Source organism: Mustelus asterias, chromosome 11 (assembly GCF_964213995.1).
Source record: "Mustelus asterias chromosome 11, sMusAst1.hap1.1, whole genome shotgun sequence".
NCBI lineage: Eukaryota > Metazoa > Chordata > Chondrichthyes > Carcharhiniformes > Triakidae > Mustelus > Mustelus asterias.
Genome location: NC_135811.1, coordinates 2,864,009 through 2,878,406, shown reverse-complemented (window position 1 = coordinate 2,878,406; position 14,398 = coordinate 2,864,009).

Here is a 14,398-nt window from a genome sequence, read left to right as displayed (position 1 = left end):
GCTGCAGTCGTGAATGGTGGTAGCCAATTAAACAGATAACAGGAGGAGGCGGCTCCACAAATATCCCCATCCTCAATGATGGAGGAGCCCAGCACATCAGTGCAAAAGATAAGGCTGAAGCGTTTGTAGCAATCTTCAGCCAGAAGTGTCGAGTGGAGGATCCACCTCGGCCTCCTCCAGTGGTCCCCAGCATCTCAGGTGCCAGCCTCCAGCCAATTCGATTCACTCCACGTGATGTCAAGAAATGGTTGGGGGCACTGGATACTGCAAAGGCAATGGGCCCTGATAACAATCCGGCAATAGTACTGAAAACGTGTGCTCCAGAACTTGCCGCGCCCTGAGCCAAGCTGTTCCAGTACAGTTACAACACTGGAATGTACCCGATAATGTGGAAAATTGCCCAGGTATGTCCTGTCCACAAAGGCAGGACAAATCCAATCTGGCCAATTACTGCCCCATTAGCCTGCTCTCGATCATCAGTAAAGTGATGGAAGAGATCATCAATAGCACAAAGAAATCGCACCTATTCAGGATTCCTCAACTAGGATGGTAAGGAAAGGGAGCTCATTTGATTGGTCCATTTTGATAGCGTGTTTGATCACAGGATGGAGAATAAAAGACATGTAAGGAAATCCCCACATGCAGCTGTTGATTCAAAACACCTAATGATCGTCTACGTATTGGAAATAGAACAAAGAACAGTACAGCACAGGAAACAGGCCCTTCGGCCCTCCAAGCCTGTGCCGCTCAATGGTCCAACTAGACCAATCGTTTGTATCCCTCCATTCCCAGGCTGCTCATGTGACTATCCAGGTAAGTCTTAAACGATGTCAGCATGCCTGCCTCCACCACCCTACTTGGCAGCGCATTCCAGGCCCCCACCACTCTCTGTGTAAAAAAACGTCCCTCTGATATCTGAGTTATACCTCGCCCCTCTCACCTTGAGCCCGTGACCCCTCGTGATCGTCACCTCCGACCTGGGAAATAGCTTCCCACTGTTCACCCTATCTATACCCTTCATAATTTTGTACACCTCTATTAGGTCTCCCCTCATTCTCCGTCTTTCCAGGGAGAACAAGCCCAGTTTACCCAATCTCTCCTCATAGCTAAGACCCTCCATACCAGGCAACATCCTGGTAAACCTTCTCTGCACTCTCTCTAAAGCCTCCATGTCCTTCTGGTAGTGCGGCGACCAGAACTGGACGCAGTATTCCAAATGTGGCCTAACCAGCATTCTATACAGCTGCAACATCAGACTCCAGCTTTTATACTCTATACCCCGTCCTATAAAGGCAACCATACCATATGCCTTTTTCACCACCTTCTCCACCTGTGCTGCCACCTTCAAGGATTTGTGGACTTGCACACCTAGGCCCCTCTGTGTTTCTATACTCTTGATGGCACTGCCATTTATTGTATAACTCCTTCTTACATTAGTTCTTCCAAAATGCATCACTTCTCATTTATCTGGATTAAATTCCATCTGCCATTTCTCCACCCAATTTTCCAGCCTATCTATATCCTGCTGTATTGTCCGACAATGTTCATCACTATCCGCAAGTCCAGCCATCTTCGTGTCATCCGCAAACTTGCTGATAACACCAGTTACACCTTCTTCCAAATTATTTATATATATTTCACAAATAGCAGAGGTCCCAGTACAGAGCCTTGCGGAACACCATTGGTAGTCATGATGTGGAGATGCCGGCGTTGGACTGGGGTAAACACAGTAAGAGTTTTAACAACACCACTGGTCACAGACCTCCAGCTGGAAAAAGACCCTTCAACTGCTACCCTCTGTCTCCTGTGGCCAAGCCAGTTTTCTACCCATCTAGCCACCTCTCCTTGTATCCCATGAGCCTTAACCTTCTTAACCAACCTGCCATGAGGGACTTTGTCAAATGCCTTACTGAAATCTATATAGACGACATCCACGGCCCTTCCTTCGTCAACTGTTTTTGTCACTTCCTCAAAAAACTCCACCAAATTTGTAAGGCATGACCTCCCTCTTACAAAACCATGCTGTCTGTCACTAATGAGATTGTTCCGTTCTAAATGCGCATACATCATATCGCTAAGAATCCTCTCCAACAACTTCCCTACCACGGACGTCAAGCTCACTGGCCTATAATTACCCGGGTTATCCCTGCTACCCTTCTTAAATAATGGTACCACATTCACTATCCTCCAATCCTCAGGGACCTCACCTGTGTCCAATGAAGAGACAAAGATTTCTGTCAGAGGCCCAGCTATTTCCCAGGTCGGAGGTGATTACATCTCTTGTCTCCCTGAGCAGTCTAGGATAGATGCCATCAGGCCCTGGGGATTTGTCAGTTTTAATGTTACCTAAAAAACCTAACACTTCCTTGTAATGGAGATTCTCTCTAACGGGTCAACACCTCCCTCTCAGACACTCCCAGTCAACAAGTCCCTCTCCTTTGTGAATACCGATGCAAAGTATTCGTTTAGGATCTCCCCTATTCCCTTGGGTTCTAAGCATAATTCCCCTCCTTTGTCCCTGAGAGGTCCGACTTTTTCCCTGACAACTCTTTTGTTCCTAACATATGAATAGAATGCCTTAGGATTCTCCTTAATCCTGTCTACCAAGAACATTTTGTGACCTCTTTTTGCCCTTCTAACTCCCCGTTTGAGTTCTTTCCTACCCTCTCTGTATTCCTCCAGAGCCCCATCTGTTTTCAGTTGCCTGGACCTAACGTACGCTTCTCTTTTCTTTTTGATCAGATCCTCAATTTCCCTGGTTGTCCACGGCTCTCGAATCCTACTTTTCCTATCCTTCCTTTTTACAGGCACATGCCTATCCTGCAGCCTTATCAACTGTTCCTTAAAAGACTCCCACATGCCAGACGTGGACTTACCCCTGAACAGCCTCTCCCAATCAACAGCCATCAATTCCTGCCTAATCCGGCTATAGTTAGCCTTCCCCCTTCAAATATGCAAGAGTTGGAGGTTAGAGATCATTCCACACATCAGTCAAGCAGGCTGCTTTATCCTGGATGGTGTTGAGCTTCTACAGTGTTCTTGGAACTGCACCCATCCAGGCAAGTGGGGAGTATTCCATCACACTCCTAACTTGTGCCTTGTCGATGGTGGATAGGTTTAGGGAGTCAGGGGGTGAGTTATTCGCTGCAGAAATCAAGTCTCTGACCTGCTCTTTTAGCCACTGTACTTATAGGGCTGGTCTCATTCAATTTGGTCAATGGTAACCCCCAGAATATTGACAGTGGGGGAGTCAGTGATGATAATGTCAATGAATGTCAAAGGGCAATGGTTAGATTCTTTCTTGTTGGAGATGCGCATTGCCTGGCACCTGTGCAGCCCAAATGTTACTTGTCACTTGTCAGCTCAAGCCTGGATATTGTCCAGATCTTGCTGCATTTGGAAATGGACTGCTTCACTACCTGAGGAGTCGTGAATGTACATTCATCAGTGAATATCCCCACTTCTGACCTTATGACGGAGGGAAGGTCATTGATGAAGCAGCTGAAGATGGTTGGGTCTAGGACACTACCCTGAGGGACTCCTGCAGAGATGTCCTAGAGCTGAGATGACTGACCCTCCACAACCACAACCATCTTCCTATGTGCCAGGTATGACTCCAACAAATGGAAAGTCGTCCCCTCCCCCCCCACCGCCGCCGATTCCCATTAATTCCAGTTTTGCTAGCAATCTTTGATGCCACACTTGGTCGAATGCTGCCCTGATGTCAAGGGCTGTCACTCTCATCTCACCTCGAGCTCAGCTCTTTTGTCCATGTTTGAATCAGACTGTAATAAGGCCAGGAGCTGAGTGACCCTGGCGGAACCCATACTGAGTGACCATGAGCAGGTTATTGCTGAGTAAGTGCTGCTGGATCGCACTGTTGATGACATCACTTTTACTGATGGTTTAAGACATTGATCCATGAGCAGACGGTTCTGTCACAAGTGGCGTGTTTGAAGTGGTTGTCAGGTGTCAGGGTGGGCTGTTGTTTTTGGTGTTGGTGGCCGAGCCACTGACCATCATGGTGGTACCCGCGGGCACACAGGTGATGTTGGCATTTTCCTCTGTCATCAGCTAGCGTTCCTCAGGTTTTAGAATTGATGTTAAGGGCCTTCTTGTCACACATGGACATACATATTAGGAGCAGGAGTCGGCCATTTGCCCCCTCGAGCCTGATCCGCCATTCAATAAGATCATGGCTGATCTGACTGTGGCCTCAACTCCACTTTCCTTCCTACACTGGGCCACCATGCCTTGGCAGCATGGTGGCACAGTGGTTAGCATTGCTGCCTCACAGCGCCAGGGACCAAGTCTCGATTCCCGGCTTGAGTCACTGTCCGTGTGGAGTCTGCACGTTCTCCCCGTGTTCGCGTGAATTTCCTCTGGGTGCTCCGGTTTCCTCCCACAGTCCAAAAGATGTGCTGGTTAGGTGCATTGGCCATGCCAAATTCTCCCTCAGTGTACCCGAACAGGCGTCGGAGTGTGGGGACTAGAGGATTTTCACAGTAACTACATTGCAGTGTTAAGTAGAGCTACTCATGACACTAATAAATAAACTTTAAAAACTACCCTGATAACCTTTAACTCCTTTCTTAGTTAAGAATCTATCTAACTCAGCCTTCGCACTATTCAATGACCCAGCCTCTGGGAAAGAGAATTCCACAGATTTACAACCATCTGGGGGAAAATATTTCTTTTTGTCTCCCTTTTAACATCCTCCTGGTCATGTGGCTCCCTTGATGAGTGCCTGTCTTCCATCCTGTGAATCAGTTGCCTCTGCTTGATGAGTGTCAAGGGGGACTGCTACATTCTTGGGTTTGCCCTTCCTTGAGATGCTCAGAATGAACACAAAGAACAAAGAGGAAAGTTACTGAGCTTCTCCTCTTGTCAGCTGCAAGTCATTCACATGTCAGCTCCAATGCACAAGATGTCGAGAATCGAGGCTGTAAAAACCATCAGCTTTGTCCTAATGGTCAGCCCGATGTTATACCTGCGGGTTTCGTGAGTCAGCCAAAGGTGGGAGTCGCAGATTGTCTGTCACTAAGGACTCAAGGTAGCAGAATCTGTTCATCACTTCCAGCAGGGTGTTGACTATCCATCACTTCCAGCAGGGTGCTAACTATCCATCACTTCCAGCAGGGTGTTGACTATCCATCACTTCCAGCAGGGTGTTGACTATCCATCACTTCCAGCAAGGTGTTGACTATCCATCACTTCCAGCAGGATGTTGACTATCCACCACTTCCAGCAGGGTGTTGACTATCCACCACTTCCAGCAGGGTGTTGACTATCCATCACTTCCAGCAGGATGTTGACTATCCACCACTTCCAGCAAGGTGTTGACTATCCACCACTTCCAGCAGGGTGTTGACTATCCATCACTTCCAGCAGGGTGTTGACTATTCACCACTTCCAGCAGGGTGTTGACTATCCACCACTTCCAGCAGGATGTTGACTATCCACCACTTCCAGCAGGATGCTGACTATCCATCACTTCCAGCAGGATATTGACTATCCATCACTTCCAGCAGGTGTTGACTATATATTACTTCCAGCAGGGTGTTGACTATCCATCACTTCCAGCAGGGTGTTGACTATCCATCACTTCCAGCAGGCTGTTGACTATACATCCAATTTGGTGCCACCCACAAATTTATAAATTGCATTTTGTTTCCAATATCCAAACGTTTAATGTAAGCTGTGAACAGCAGTGGTCCCAGCACTTTCCACCTTCTTTCACTCCCCTCTACTCCTCATCGCTGCTTTCCATCTTGAAGCCAGCGAGCTGTCCACTCTGATACTTGTGCTGACTCCTCATTTTCTAACTTTATTCATGAATCTATTATGGGGCATCTGATCAAAGGCGCATTGAAAACTCAGATAAACACAGCTCCTGTATTGCTATTGCCTACTCTCTGTTGCTTCCTCAACATATTCAATAAGGTTGGTCAAACTTTGGGATGCGATGGCCTGGTGGTATTATCTCTAGATATTAATCCAGAAACTCAGCTAAAGTTCTGGGGACCCGGGTTCGAATCCCGCCACAGCAGATGTTGGAATTTGAATTCAATAAAAAAATCTGAAATTAAGAATCTATGGATGACCATGAAACAATTGTCGGAAAAACCCATCTGGTTCACTGATGTTCTTTAGGGAAGGAAATCTGCCATCCTTACCTGGTCTGGCCTGCATGAGACTCCAGAGTCACAGTAATGTGGCTGACTTTCAACTGCCCTCCAAGGGCAACTAGGAATGGGCAATAAATGCTGGGCAGCCAGTGATGTCCATGTCCCATGAATCAATAGAAAAAGCAAGATTTTCTCTTTTGAAGTCCATTATTTTATTTATCATTTCCATTTGTTCTATTCTTTAAGGATTGCATTGTTTTCCTGCCACTGACATTAAGCTGACGAACTGGCCCATAAGCCCCTGGGGCTCTTTCCGCTTCTCACTTAGGATTTGATTTGATTTATTATTGTCACATGTATTGGGATACAGTGAAAAGTATTGTTTCTTGCGCGCTATACAGGCAAAACACACCATTCATAGAGTATATTGTGGAGAAGGATAGGAGAGGGTGTTACAGTCATAGCTCGGGTGTAGAGAAAGATCAACTTAATGCAAGGTAAGTCCATTCAAAAGTCTGACAGCAGCAGGGAAGAAGCTGTTCTTGAGTCGGATGGTACGTGATCTCAGACTTCTGTATCTTTTTCCCGACGGAAGAAGGTGGAAGAGAGAATGTCCGGGGTCTTCCTGTCTTCTGTCAGTAACATTTTACTAACAATTTTTACAATATGAGTACTAATGCCTCTGTTATCACTTCCCTAAATTATTTTAAAAGTTTGTGGATTCAATCCCTCCAGACTAGGCACTCTTTCCTTTTTGAGTTTATTTACTTTCGTCAATACATCCCCATTTTTTTATTTTAAATTCTTAATTCCTTACTCACCTCATCTTCAACAACATGGTTACCTGTTCTATTTGGTTAATAAATGCTAAGGCAAAATAATTATTGAATATTTCTGCCATCTAACATTACCTGTGGCATTATCCTGTCCATCCTTTAATGGTCCATTCTCATTATAGACATCCTTTTTTATCAGTGTGCTTGTGAAATATTTTATTGCATTGTTCTATGTTCCTTGAAAAGTTAATGTCATAATTCCACTTTGCCATTGTTTTGTATTTACCTCTTAACCTCTTCATATTCTTTCTTATCTTGCACTCAGTCCTCTGCTGCCTCTGTATTTAATGCCTGTTTTCAAACCCTCAGTTGTTTCCTTATATCTTTATTCATTCCAGTCCATTGAGTCCCAGTGGGGTCTACTTTATACTTTCCTTTCAGTGGAATATGTTTTGCTGTGTTGTGTTAAATACCTTTTTTAATTTGTCCCATTGTTGTTGTACATTGTTGGCCAATATTGTTTTATTTTCCTAAGTTTTATTCTCATTTTTTCTTTCATCTATTCCCCTGTTTTTTGTCATACTAATGTCTTTCCCTATCATCATCTCAAAGCATATTATATTATGATCACTATTGCCTAAATGTTCTGTTTCTATTTTTCTTATCTGCTACAGTTCACTCCCTTTTACTAGTTCTAGTTGCAAACCTTCCCCTGTTGGGTTTATATATATATTGCATCAGAAAGGAATCCTATAGACATTGTAGGAACTCGATGCTATGAAAGCTGCTATATAAATTCAAGTCTTTATTTTTATCTTCAATATTTTCTCTCTGTAATGTCCTAACTATGTTAGGGGTTGTGGGATTTACACAGAAAAGAAATACTTGGTTTGCACATGTAGATTTAAACAACACAACAGGTTTTGTTGAACAGCTGTTCTCTCTGCATTGCAGAATACAAAACTGAAAGTGAAACAGCAGCTTGAGCAGACATCCGAATGACATCACCATCAAATCATGTGATCAGCTCTTAAAGCAACCTGTATCTTTGTTTAAATATATAACATCCCTCCCCCTTGACTTCTGTGGTCATGACGATTAATTACTACAATGATATACACAGGATCAATAATACCCTAGTCACAGTGTGGATGTGGATATATGTGTAGTGATGCTTGGATAGTGATGTCTTCCTTGATTGTAGAAACTATTAATAATCTAATGCTTACAGTATTATAGTATAAGTGAGTATAAACTATTGCCTGGCTCCTGGCGGTTGGGTGAGGTCATGTGATGGTATGGCCTTGTTCTGCAGACAACTGCCTGCTAAGATAAGCTGAATGGAGCTGCGATTACTTGTTATCACAAGTGTTCTGTGTTGCAGCATACGTGCACAGAATGTGACTGGCCAGTGAAGGTCAGCACGAGGAGTGCACAAAGTATTATTATCCTCTGATTGGTAACAAGTATATTGGGGCTATAGCTGGTAGGCTATCGGGTCGCTTGCATGTGTTAGAAAAAAAGTATTTGTATTGTACCAAAACAAAGAAGTGTGTTCAGTCTCCCCTGAGGGCTGCAGGCTTTGTTAGCCTGCATCATTAAGGAAGACTGACCCGACGTCGTAACATAATGAAATAAAGAGGTTGATTAAAGACCTGGAGTTGAATCGATTTGTTGTCGAACCAAGCCTGATAGAGTGTAATCTGAGATTATCAACAGCACTATGCATCATTAATTATTGTACACAGTCAGTAAGAAAGTCAAACAGGAGGATGTCTATTCCTCTTTGATCCCACCCGATGTCAATGGACCTTTGCATGGTCCATCCTCCGTCCGCTATGATTCCCGTGGTGGGCAGGACGGGAAAATTCCACCCTAGAAGTATGATTGGAATTTCAGTAGACAGTGCTTCTCTTGCAACTAATTCTGCATCTTCCTCACTCGATATAGTAGCAAATTCACAATCATCAGGCACGGCAGGAACAACTAAGTCTTCCGTAGTAATATTCACAACACTAGCAACTAAAGAATTGGTACTTCTGGAGATGATTTGGAGAAATCATTTTGAAATGACAACAATTGGTGAGCATGGCCTCACCAAACTAGTCCAGCTTTGGTTTGAACCGTGTAAGAAATTGAACCTGCTTAAACTACGGCTGGTACCCATTTCTCATGTCTGGCATAATTACTCACTAACACTCAACCTCCATTTGAAACGAGCGTTGTTTTGCACTCACTTCTTGTCTACCAACTTGAGATTGTTGTTGATGCCCTAACTCTGAAGTTTCTAGCGGTAATAACAAATCAAATGAAGTTCTCAACTTTCTCTTTAAGAGTACAATGCAGGTGAACTTTGGATAGTCGCATGAGCAGTCTGTCTAGAAGGTGCCATAAAGCTATTCACACAACGTCATAATAAGCCTCGTTCTTTTGAAGCTTTTAAAGAATGTTTCAAGTATTGTGCGAATCTTTCAGCTAACCCATTGGTTGATGGATGATAGGGTGTGAATTTTATATGCTGAATACCACTTACTTTGAGATAACCCTCAAACTATTGTGAAGTAAACAGTGAAGCATTATTGCTAACAATTTGTTCCGGCTTACCAAAGCTTGCGAAAATGTTGTCAAGTTTTTCAATGGTTTGTTCAGATGTAGTACATCTCATGAAAACAACTTCTGGCCACTTTGAGTGTGCATCAATTATGACTAAGAGCATGTTACCCTCAAACGGACCAGCAAAATCTACATGTAAATGTTGCCATAGCATTTTAGACCATTCTCAAGGATGTAAAGGAGACAACGGTGGTGTATTTCTTATTCGTGTACAGGAGTGACACTGTCCCACTTTTTCTTCATTCAGAGCATGCAAACCTGGCCATCAAAAATAACTACGTACTAATTCCTTCATCAGGACAATACAGGATGCCCTTCATGAAGTTTTTCAAGAACTCTTCCAAGTAGACTAGGAGAAATGATCATTTGTATTCTCCACAACTTGACTGGCCAGCTCAAGTCAGGATGTGGATGATGCATTACAGCTATCATTCCTTACAATACCATATCCATCACCTTCCCATCCCAGGATCATTTCTGGAATGTCTCTGAACTTGAGAAGTTGTCATAGCAAATGATCAGCTCGTGAAAATGAAAGAATATTAGCCAAACTAATTGATGGTATCTGCTCAATAGGTAAAGGTCGGTGAGATAATGCATTAGCATTAGCAAGGCACTCTGATTGACAATATGGTAAGAACATGCAGATAGGATCAATGACCATCATTGCAATCGACTATCAGCTAATGACAATATACCTTGATATGGTTCAAAAATCATAATTAAGGTTTGATGATTAGTTAAGAAAATGAAATGGTGACCATATAAATAATTATGAAACAATTGTACACCAAACATTATACTCAATGCTTCTCTTTCTAGCTGAGTATGGTTAGATTCAGCACTAGTCAGAGTACACAAAACAAAACCTATTGGTTGTTCTTCTCTTAAAGGCATAATATGTGAAACTACTGCCTCAATCCATAGGGTGAAGCATTGCAAGAAAGTAGAAATGGTAGCTTCAGATTAAAGTGAACCAATATTTCAGACTTCTGCAAAGCACCTTTGACATCTTTGTATGCTTCCTCACATTCTGGTTTCTAGTCCCACAACTGTTTCACACATAGCAAATATACAAAGGCTTCAATAATTAACTAAGTTAGGAACAAATTTGCCATAATAATTTACTAATCCTAAAATGGCCTTTACTGGCAATAACACGACCAAATACTGGAATGACAACGGGAAAAAGTCACACTTTTCTTTCTTGATATGCAGACCATGTGCTTGAAGACATTCCAATATTGCTTCTAAATTATTCAAGTTCTCTTGTTCACTGGACCCTGTAATTAGAAAATCATCCAGGTAGCATTGTACACCAGAGAGACCACTGAAAGCCTGATCCATCAATCATTAGAATAGGGCTGGTGCAGATGTTATTCCAAATGGTAATCTTTAATAATGAGAAAGATCTCTATGAGTAACAAAGCGATGCCTGTGAATCAGCATCGACATTCATCTGTAGATATGCTTGTGAAAACTGAAATTTGCTGATTTTCTGCCCATCTGATAACCCAGCAAACAAATCTTCAATTAAAGGAAATGGATATTGACCAGCACACAAAACAGGATTTATGACTGTTTTAAAATTGCCACAAATATGAACTGACCCATCTGGTTTCATGACCGGTACGATGGGGGTAGCCCTGTCACTCATTGTAACCAGCTCTAACACACCAGTGTTAGCAAAAGTCTTACTAATTCTTCGTCAACCTGGGATGAATTGTATTTGCACCTCTCTCACTTTGAGACTTTTTGGATGACTATAAGGCTTTATCTTGAGTTTCACTTCAACTCCGTTCATTGATCCCAGTGCCTCTTCGAATAGAAGGTTCTGTGGGTCTGTTTTGGCATCAACTAGTCTGTTTTCAGGACTCCAGTTCAGCTTTATCTTCCCCACCCATGATCTACAAAATAGAGCTGGAAAATTATCACGGACTACATGGAGAGGCATTTCCACTGTTTGTCCACTCAACTCTATATTGACCGTGATGTAACCTTTCAACAGCACAATCTCTTTCATATGTCCTTAAAAATCACATCAGCTGGTTTTAAAGGGAGGTGCTTCAACTTTTGCTGGGATGTAGTCTCAGGAATAAAAGATACAGCAGCATCAGCATCAACCTCCATCCTAATAAGTTGTTCCCTTAACTTCAGAATCATCCAGAATCTGTGTGATTCACCCTGTACAGGTAAGATGTTCAGTTGGAGCTCTTTATCTTATTTCTGGATATTCTCTTCCTCATAGTCATAATTCTTTTCTTCCATGTTGTAAATTCTTTTTGTAGAATGCAACTTGTTCTTCATGAAGGTATCCAGATTCTTCTTCTGAAAAATCTTCTCAGGGGAAGTTGGTATAGCCCACCAAGCTTTTGCAATGGACCCATTTTGCTACAATTCTTGCATTGACTATCCTACTCCAGCTTTCAGTCGCTGAATGGCCCGTTTTGGCACCTCTGTGGCATGTTTGCTGCTGACTTCTTATGGGCAGTTCCCAACTTGTGGATTTTCATTCCTGCACCAAATTGTGAAGCCTCTTCAGCACAGTTCCACCAGCACTGCAATTTCTACTGACATCTTTAAAGTCAAAGCATGTTCAGTGAACAATCTTCTTTGGATAGCCTTATTTTGGAGATAACAAAGTAGACAATCATGAAGAGCATCTTCGAAAGACTCACCAAACTCAAAATGCTGTGCCAGCCTTTTTGAAGTGGCCACAAACTGCACAGTGCTTCCGTTTCCACTTAGTTCCTGTGCTGGAGCCTGAATTGTTCTATGATGATCAATGGCTTTGGAGAGTGATGCTCTTCAAAGATCTTTATCAAGTCATCGTAAGTATAGTTCTTGATTTTGCTGGATCAACCAAATTCCGGAGCAAACTATAGGTTTTACATCCTATTGGACTGAGAAAAACTGGTACCAGCGACTCATTTGCAATTTTATTCGCTTGTACAAAATACTGGAAATGCTCAACACAGGAACTCTATGATTCACTTTCCTCATTCGAAGACCTCATGGATCCAAATTTACCTATCATTCCTCTTGCAGATGCTAGCAATTTGAGACTGATTTTTTAATCTGAAGACTGTTAACTTGATGTATTGTTTTTCAAAAGGCCCCAGTTGTACATTAAAGCCATCACTCTTTTCAAATATGCCAGATGCGGCCTGAAATCTCTGACTCTTCTCTGATTCAAAACACTCACTTGTTAAAACCATCCAGAGAGCTTTTTCTTACCCGAGTCTTCCTGCACTGGTAGTTTAATCTTTAATCCTCTTGTTTCTTTTCCTCAGCTTCTAATATTCGAAGTGAGGAACCATAATTTGTTTCTTGCTACTTAGGAACTTTTCTCGATGTTCTTGCTGAAAGAAAATCCCATCCTCCTCGCCAATTTTCTTTCTGTAATGTCCGAACTATGTTAGGGGTTGTGGGATTTACACAGAAAGAAAAGACTTGATTTGCACATGTAGATTTAAACAACAACACAACAGGTTTTATTAAGGAGCTGCTCGCTGCACTGCAGAATACAAACCTGGAAGTAAAACAGCAGCCTGAGCATACACCCCAATGACATCACCAGCAAATCATATCACCAGCTCTGAATGCAACCTGCACCTTTTTTAAATATATAACTTCAGCCTATTCAATGTTAATAAACAGACAATTATGCCCTTCCCACATAGCAAATTGTGCCAAGGCACTTCACGGGAGAGTTATGAGACAGAATGTGGCACCAACGCAAAAAGATATCAGGGCAGCTGTCTAAAATCTTGGTCAAAGTATCTTAAAGGAGAGACATGCACAAGTATAGAGGTTTAGGGAGGGAATTCCAGAGCTTAGCTGCTACAGGGCGGCACGGTGGCACAGTGGTTAGCACTGTTGCCTCACAGTGCCAGGGACCCGGGTTCGATTCCTGGCTTGGGTCACTGTCTGTGCGGAGTCTGCACGTTCTCCCCATGCCTGTGTAGATTTCCTCCGGGTGCCCCGGTTTCCTCCTACAGTCTGAAAGACGTGCTGGTTATGTGCACTGGCCATGCTAAATTCTCCCTCAGTGTTACCCGAACAGGTGCCGGAGTGTGGCGACAAGGGGATTTTCACAGTAACTTCTTTGCAGTGTTAATGTAAGCCTACTTGTGACACTAATAAGTAAACTTTACCCTGTTCCAAAGGAAGAGTGGTGAAGAAAAAACAACAAATCGCCAGCAAGTCATGGATAATCATTCCGTGGTTCCTTCCACTTCATTCCTGTCCTGCTAGGAAGGGAGTCTAGGTACAAAAATAATAACAAGCTCTTTGCAAACACACTGCCACTCTCTCTCGCTCCTGGAAAGCAATCCAGCCACAGCACATATCAATGTTTTATTATCTGAGTTAAGTATCCTCTAAGACAATTTATTTGTGTAGAAATTAATTAGGAGTGAAACTAATTAAATTATTTGGGATTATTATACTCAATCAATTTATTTAATATTGGTGAATGCCTGTGGCCAATAGTTTCTCGTTTTTACCTCCGACGCTTTTTGTTATAAATCACGTTATATAACTTGTATTTTGTGTAAAACTTAATTAGAGTCAGAAGTAAAACAAATTAAATTTCTTTTAGATTATTGCTCTTGGATCAATTTGCTTTAATACTGAACAACACCCACAACCCAGCAATATTCCTGCACATGAAGTTAGAAAGTAATTAACTGCAGCAGTGCTTAAAGCTGATTTATATTACTGTAAAGATTGATTACAGATTGATTACTACACACAGATTCTGTTACTAGATCTTGCCTTTTATTTGTAACACAAGCAAAGTAAGGTCATGATGTGTGTTTGGTAGAGCAGTCACCTTATTGCTGAGCTCCCTGCTAATGTGACCAAAGCAGAATTTAT